Raw genomic sequence first — 7,328 nt, forward strand, 5'->3', positions numbered from 1 at the left:
CGATGTTTCCATGTCATTTTCCAAGTAACGTGCATGTTGGAATCAAGAATACGGACAGCACGCTGGTTAGCACTCTTAGATTTGGTAGAAATTAAAGTGGAAACGTGGTGTCAAAGAGACCGACCAGGAACTGAACACTTGGAAACTCTTTTCTATCAAATTGTAAACGGAAATTGATTTTATTATGATTTGTTGCTGCTCGGTCTGTTTATCATTTGTCCGCAATTCAAAGACATTCACTAAACCAACCTTTTTTTATTAGTGATGCTTTCATGGTTCACTTTTTCATCTCTTGTGTTCTGTTTGAGTTCTGACTCAGACTCTTGTTTTAGGCTCATTGACTTCCCCTCCTCAGGTCTGATTGATGTTCGACGCCCTGATGTCTTCTACCTGTGCTTGAGTGTGTGGCTGTCTTCACCGGTGGCTTTGGTATGTATTGGGTGTCTCCTGTGTGTTTATTTTGTTGGCACGTCTGTATTTTTTTGTGAATAGTCTCTTCATTTTTCTTCTGTGTTCTTATGAACTTTATTTTTGGTCTTTTGGATTTTTTTTTTTTTTTCATGAGGAAAAAACATGAGCTCATGTGAGTTTAATGATTTAGTCTTCTCCTGTGCCAGACCTAACAAATGCACAGAACCAAGCTGGCCCAGCTGGTTTCCAAAATGCCATGAAAGGTGCTTCAGATGCATTTAAGATATATAGGATTTCACTGTGTGTGGCCTCAAATGATCGAACTCGACAAAGAACACCAGGTTTCTGGAACAGCAAATACTCTGGGGCCTTGACAGTATATATAAATACTCCCCGAAGAAATGGTCCTTGCTCTTTATTTTGACACTGATGCGTTTGACTTTCAAATATTCAAGACTGCAGCAGAATTCATGATCACAAGAAAATGTAACTTTTTCAAATGGAGCTTCGAACTCTCTCAAGGTCTTTACGTTTCCTTCAGCTTACATCATATGACACACATCAGCCGGCCCACTGGAGGTTTAGCCAAGGACAGTCGTCCACATGTTGACATCTGTCAAGGCAGCTGAGAACAGAGGAGACAGTCAGCTCTCGTGGGCTTTTATCTTTCACATTTATGCTGCTTGGACAACATCATTTCACCCCAGTGAAGGTATGTGGGAGTAATTATGAGGAGATGGTTTGTGATTTTCCCGCCGGACTTCTTGTGCCATAACACTATCTAATGAGCACTTATAGCTCCCTCGATCATGGCCTGGTGTTCCCCGTGCACCACCTGTCAGCCGGTAATCAGTTAAAAGGATCCTTCTCGTGGTTGTGAATTAACAGTGAGATGGTTGCAGCAGAGTGGAGGACTCGGGAACAGGTTTTTTTTTAAGTAAAATTAATTCTGTCAGCATCCATGTATCAAGCCCACATTACACTGTTTTACCGGAAAAATATTCAAAACATTTTCCTTTTTTATCGTCACTTTTTTTTCCTTTGAAAACATCTCAAAAGATACTAACTGAAACTAAATCTTAAGCACACCACATGAACACGAGCATCCAAACCTGATATTGAAACAGGTGAAAACTGCTGCTTTTTTTGTCATAGAAGTAATATTCCTACTATTAAACGGAGCATCTCAAAAGAGGATTATTAGTTTTGTACCACAACATCTTGTAATATTGATTCCTGCACAGATGTCAGTTTTTACTCTCAAAAATAAAAACTCCGTATTTTGTCATAAAATTCATTTAATCTGCTGAAAAGATTAGGGAAACATCTGTTAGGTGGGTTATTTCTTAGTTGTAACAACAGTTCTTGACAATACCTTTGGAGAGGCAGAACAAATTATTTCCTTTTCAAATGGAGCATTTGTGGGATGAGCAGCAGAGCTGAGTGTGTGGGCTGCAGTTACAAACACTGCAACACAAAGTGTGACCTGGTCCTTCCTGTTCTTCTTACCACGCGCTCTGTTTGGCCCTCCGCTCTGAGGCTGCTGCTGCGCTGTCACTTCGCTGCACTTCACTTAAAGTTGCTGGCTCTCATTTATAAGAGCAAAATCAGCCAAAAACCACACCCAAGTGCCAGCTGCAGAAACATCTGGGATCGGTGTTTTCCAGCCGAAAGAGCAGCAACCAACATAACCTACCTGCAGTCGAAGATGACCTTGTCTTCTGCCCGTGGTTTTGAATGACGTGTTTGGGATTTGACTTTGGCTCCGAGCTCCCTTTGCGGTCCCTCCGTCAGCCTGACGCCAACAATTTCTCCAGGACAGATGCGTCAAAGCATTATGTCTCATTTCGGTCTTTGTCGTTCCCTGGTGTTCCCTCCAAGTTTTTGTCTATCATCCATGAAGAGAACAACTGTCCTGTGTCCCTCGACAGACCCTCCATGTCTTGTTTGTTTTATTGCTGTAAATTGGTGGTTAACATACTATTATGTATATATATATATATATATATATATATATATATATATATATATATATATATATATATATATATATATATATATAATAATATATGTTATAATAATATAACATATTATTGATATGTTGTTTTATCATTTCCTGTAAAAATAACAGAGTAAAAATTATCATTTCCTGTAAAAATAACAGAGTTAGAATCTATGAACCAGAAGTGGGGCTCCATCCTGCCTGTCCAGCGCCCTGTGTTTGGGGTTGCAGGGCCACAAACTGGTTTGGATGTGTGTCTAAGAAGAGTTTTTACTTTATAAGTAGTTCTTGCTGACAGGAAAGCTTTTCAGGCTCTTGAGGAAACGTTGCAATAGTATATATCTGTACCCACAAGGCCCATCCTTCTCCTAACTCAGCTTTTTCTCCCTCTGTCGTCTCTCATTACTAAATGGCTGATTGTATCATCTCAATAATACGCTATTAGCCGACGATTGTGTTCTCAACGGTCCTTTTGTTACAGTAAGTGTATTAATTATTGCCGATGTAATTATCAGCCCATTGTTCCTCTGTAATTGGGCTGTCGCTAATAAATTTTAAGAACTTTGCCCCATCCGAGCCTAATTGATTCCTCTGACTCACACTAACCTCTTTACCACAGAAAACTTAGTGATGGCTGCAGCCACGGAGTCCCCGCACCCCATCTGTTCAGAACACTCTCCATTTTGTTGCCAGCTCAGCTCTCACATTCAGTGACCCAGAAATATTGCCAGACACCCTCAGCCTGATTGGGAGCTTTGTTCAAGCCGGCCTCGGCTGTGCACGAGCATCACCTCTGAGGTTAATGAGGGATGTTCATACTCCGAGAAAACACATGCGAGCACACCACCGTCTGGAACATCAGTCCAATTGATAATATGAGGTGAAGTGATTGTCTCTGTCTGTCTCTAATATGCTGTGTGATTTTCCTGAGAGATTCTCCTTTTGGGTTGTGTGACTTCCCAAATGAAGGTGAGCTGTATGGCAGACTTTATTGTCTACAATGCATGCCACTTCTTTAACTGGCTGTTTGCACTTTTCTATGAGGACCCCGGATCCAGTGGAGCCCCTCTGGATGTGCATAGTTCTTGTTAATGAGTCGGGCTATGGCCAGTTAGGGAAATGAAGCAGATGCTTAATTTTCTCTTTCTCCTCTCCTCGGTGGATTGGCTGACTTTGGGATATTACACTCAAATTAGCACTGTGAAACGACGAGTTGTTTTGGGTTTTTTTTGCATTATCACAGTGTCAAGTGTGAATCACAGCAGCCTCTATAAAATCCCCACTCAGCCACAAACATCCACAAACAAGGATTTACATTCAACAGTCATGTGGCCTTTGGTTTGATTTTGAGGTCTGATTTATCCACGTTACGCCCAAGTTAACCTCGGGGTATTACGTGTGCGCCGCACCAGCAGTCCTGCAGGGCTGGGGCTCAGATATCCTTGTCATGTAACACCTAAAGACAGTCAAAGGTCAGCTAATGAAAGAACAGAAGGGCCACAGATGGAGCCGCACCGACTGACCGTGCTCTGCCCCAACGCTGTCACATCACCCAGCTCCGAGCCGCCCGACCATCCCTCCCTCTCGCCTCCGCAGGGCCCCGCCAGGCGCTGCTGGACGCACGCATGTGAATTCACACAACGCCATGCACACAGATGCCGAGTGGAGTAAAGAGAGGAGACTGTGTATCAGAGTCTGACTCCAAGGAGGCTTAAGTGGAGGTTTGCTGAGTGCGTCCACAGTGACCCTCAGGCCGGACGGTGAGCAAGGGGAGAGAGAGAGCAGGTGGTTGTGGGTCCAAAAAGCATGGTAGCCCATCCTGCTCTTTGACAATGTCAAGCCCCTGGCTCTCTGCCACAATTGACCGTATGATTCATTTCTCCACCTTTAAGAAATGATGTTTATCACAACTTCTTTATCTTAAAGCGATACTAAGGAACTTTTCAACCTTAATAAAACATTTTAATATCTTTTGTGATGATACATCGGCTTACAACTAGTTGAATGACCCCTCTTTCACGGGCTGAGGACGTCAGTATTGTTTTTACTTTGACTAAGAAACTGTGAGGAGGGTGGTAGGAACCCTGCACGCTAAAAAACTACAAAATGTGCGGACTGCTTTACGGCATGCGTCACTTCCCCTGTCGTTATAAGGACAGAACTCCAGTGTGGGATTTTGCAAACATGGCGGAAGGTGGACAACAGAGAAAGAAGCCAAAAGTTTTGTCTGAGGAGGCAAAAAAAAAAAGAAAAAGAGAGGCTACTCGGATAAAAGCACAGTCCAGGATCGACATTGGCCCGGCTTTCACTCGCTGGCGTGAGCTGAAAGATCAGGAGGGATTTCCGACCGACGCTGCCTTGGCTCTGTTCCTGCTGGACTAGTAAGTAGCTTTCGATGCTCAAATCAAATGCTAATGCTAGCGATCGGAAAATTGCGTGGTAGCAGTAATTAGCCATCAGCTTGATATTTCACAGTTACACACCGACACGAACAGCCACACAGCAAACTACTGCGGTGCTTTCACTCGGCGATGTGTGCCAGCGAGCAGAGCTGCCTGCATGTTTCTATGACGTCAGTGTGCTCACAGTGATGCTACTACAAGCTGTAGCAAACAGACAGACGCAGGCGAAAACTTTGCATCCTTGGCGGAGGTAAAAACAATGCGATGACTGCAAAATGCAAATATAAAGTTCCTGCTGTGGAAAGATCAGCCATACAGAACCATTGTAGTATTATCGTGTCATTTTGTATGTACGTGATAGTAGCTTCTGATGATTCTTATGCAATAATTTCAGAGAAAAACTGAATTCTGGTCGTCTTTTTGTTTAGTTGACAAACGGTGATCGCAAAACAAGACAAACCGTGTTGTTTGCTCTAAATAATCAGTAAAACAAAACACCTGTGCATTGAGGTATGACTTTTCAAAGTCCTGTTCATCAATAGCACCTTGCGCTGTCGGTAAAATTACAGGGATTGTTGCATGTTTGCAATTCTACATGTAACGTTTATTTAGTCAGTCCTGAAGGCCACTTATGTAGCTCACTTCAGCAGCACCAAGCGCCTAACTTTGAAGATTACAATCTCAGTTAGCCAGTAAACATGACATATTCAGGTCAGAATGAAAACAAGATATTGTTTTGTTGTTATGTTTGCCTATTGGACATTGTGTTGTGTAAGGTATACAATGTTGTTCCCTAATTATTGTTATATTTGATGTTGTATTCCTACTTATTGTTATTCTTATCTTATAATTCTCTACTGTGACATAAAAGATGTTTTTTTGATGATTGTTATGTAGTGCTTTTATTTCCTGTGTGTATATTTTTGTTTCTCTTGTATTACTCTTGATCTATATCAGTTTCATACTTCTTATTTCTCTACAGCTATCAAAAGGAGCAAGTAACTTCTACTCCCCACAAGCAACACCTCCAACCACTGCAGCATATAGTTTCCAGCATAACAGAAGAGGTCGGACCATGATAGGTACTTTTCCCAGGGCCTGCATTTGTTTGTTTTGGGCAGAGTTTAGTATTTTTCAAATGTTTTCTGTTTTGACTCAGGGGAGAACTGATAGAGGGTGTCCAAATCCTGGAAGAAGGCACTGGGGCAGAAGAAGCTGGTGTATTAGAGGCCAGGTGAGTTTCTGTAAATGGGTTGATGGTGTGAGCCCTTGGTTATCTGTCTGGGAACACTTGCCTACTGTTTCACAACACTGGCATAATGAGTTGCGTCATTCACCAAAGGTCCCATGCTGTTTGCTCATGGGCTCAGGCACATTGCACAGGACTCACATGGAACAGTATGCTGAGTGGTGCAGGACAGAAGGGGAGGGACTTCTGTCACAAACAGTGCATCACAGCTCAGACGGGTAAGAGTGTTACTGCATTATTACTTTTGTTTACTGACGTGACTTCTGCGTGTTCATACCTTGCAGAAAAGCAGCAGCATTTCTATGGTGGCTTTCTAACAACAGCACATCCTTGTTTCAGGCTGGTGCAGCCAGAGACCAGTCTGAAATCTTGCCTTGGATTAAAGACATTGTGAACCATTTCTGGTACTGTGCCAAGCAGGCATCCACTGTCGAGCAGTTCAAGGTATGTCTGTAGGAAGTAAAGTTGTGAGGTAAACTAAAACATGCTTTCATTGTGAAGAGAAGGCAAGTGAGATCACACAAGTTCACACATGATTCTTAATGCTGTAGATGAAATGGCATGCTGTAATTCATCACATTCGGAACCAGCACACATGGGCCACTGGATCTTGTGAGCATGAGCCACTGGGTGAAGATATACAGGAAAAACCATGGATAAAACAAGGTAATTGTAATGTATTTTCAAGGGGTGTTTTTGTTGCTTTACTTGGAATTTTATCCATCTCACAACGAGATGTGTGGTTACAGGTTCAGCAGCTCACCAGGCTCTTGTAGCCATCGTCCTGGAGAAGCGATGATTGAAGAATGTTGTGAAGTTCATCAACTTCAGGTATGCACTTTTCCTTTTATCAACACAACCGTCTGTGTTTGACTAAAAACACGATTAAAATGGCAAAGTTGGTGTTTTTTGCTGTTATATCAAATGTCGATATCTATGTAATAATTGGTACTTTGGTCTGTGTACAATGATTTGTATATGTTTCTTGTCATACTATACAGGACAACATCCGATCTGGAAAGCTTCCAGAATCACATACTCATGTACACAGGAAAGCGGTTCTCCTATACTCCAGCAGTGTATCGGACGCGGACTCTGCTTGCTGCGATAGACTACAACTGTGACAATGGCTGCGCCCCGGCACGAAACAAAGATGGACACAAGATGTAAGCTGTTAGCGTATCTAAGGACAACTCCAGAATGGAATATCATAGTGTTTGCCTGATACTGTAGTTGTGAAATACGTGTGTTCTAGTATTTGTGC

The 7,328-nt window shown here is 42.5% G+C and overlaps 1 long non-coding RNA gene across 2 annotated transcripts; it reads left to right on the forward strand.

Annotated features, from left to right (window-relative positions):
- Positions 1 to 4,411: 4,411 nt before the first annotated feature.
- Positions 4,412 to 7,111, forward strand: LOC115388831 (uncharacterized). 2 transcript variants are annotated; one of them, XR_003931520.1, is made up of 8 exons: positions 4,412 to 4,794; positions 5,798 to 5,897; positions 5,975 to 6,049; positions 6,186 to 6,282; positions 6,404 to 6,508; positions 6,616 to 6,730; positions 6,814 to 6,895; positions 7,066 to 7,111. It is a non-coding gene; the product is annotated as an uncharacterized LOC115388831 (long non-coding RNA). The 2 variants fall into 2 exon arrangements; XR_003931519.1 differs by having other exon boundaries at positions 4,413 to 4,794; positions 6,158 to 6,282.
- The last annotated feature ends 217 nt before the right edge of the window (positions 7,112 to 7,328 follow it).

This window comes from Salarias fasciatus, chromosome 5 (genome assembly GCF_902148845.1).
Source record: "Salarias fasciatus chromosome 5, fSalaFa1.1, whole genome shotgun sequence".
Classification (NCBI taxonomy): domain Eukaryota; kingdom Metazoa; phylum Chordata; class Actinopteri; order Blenniiformes; family Blenniidae; genus Salarias; species Salarias fasciatus.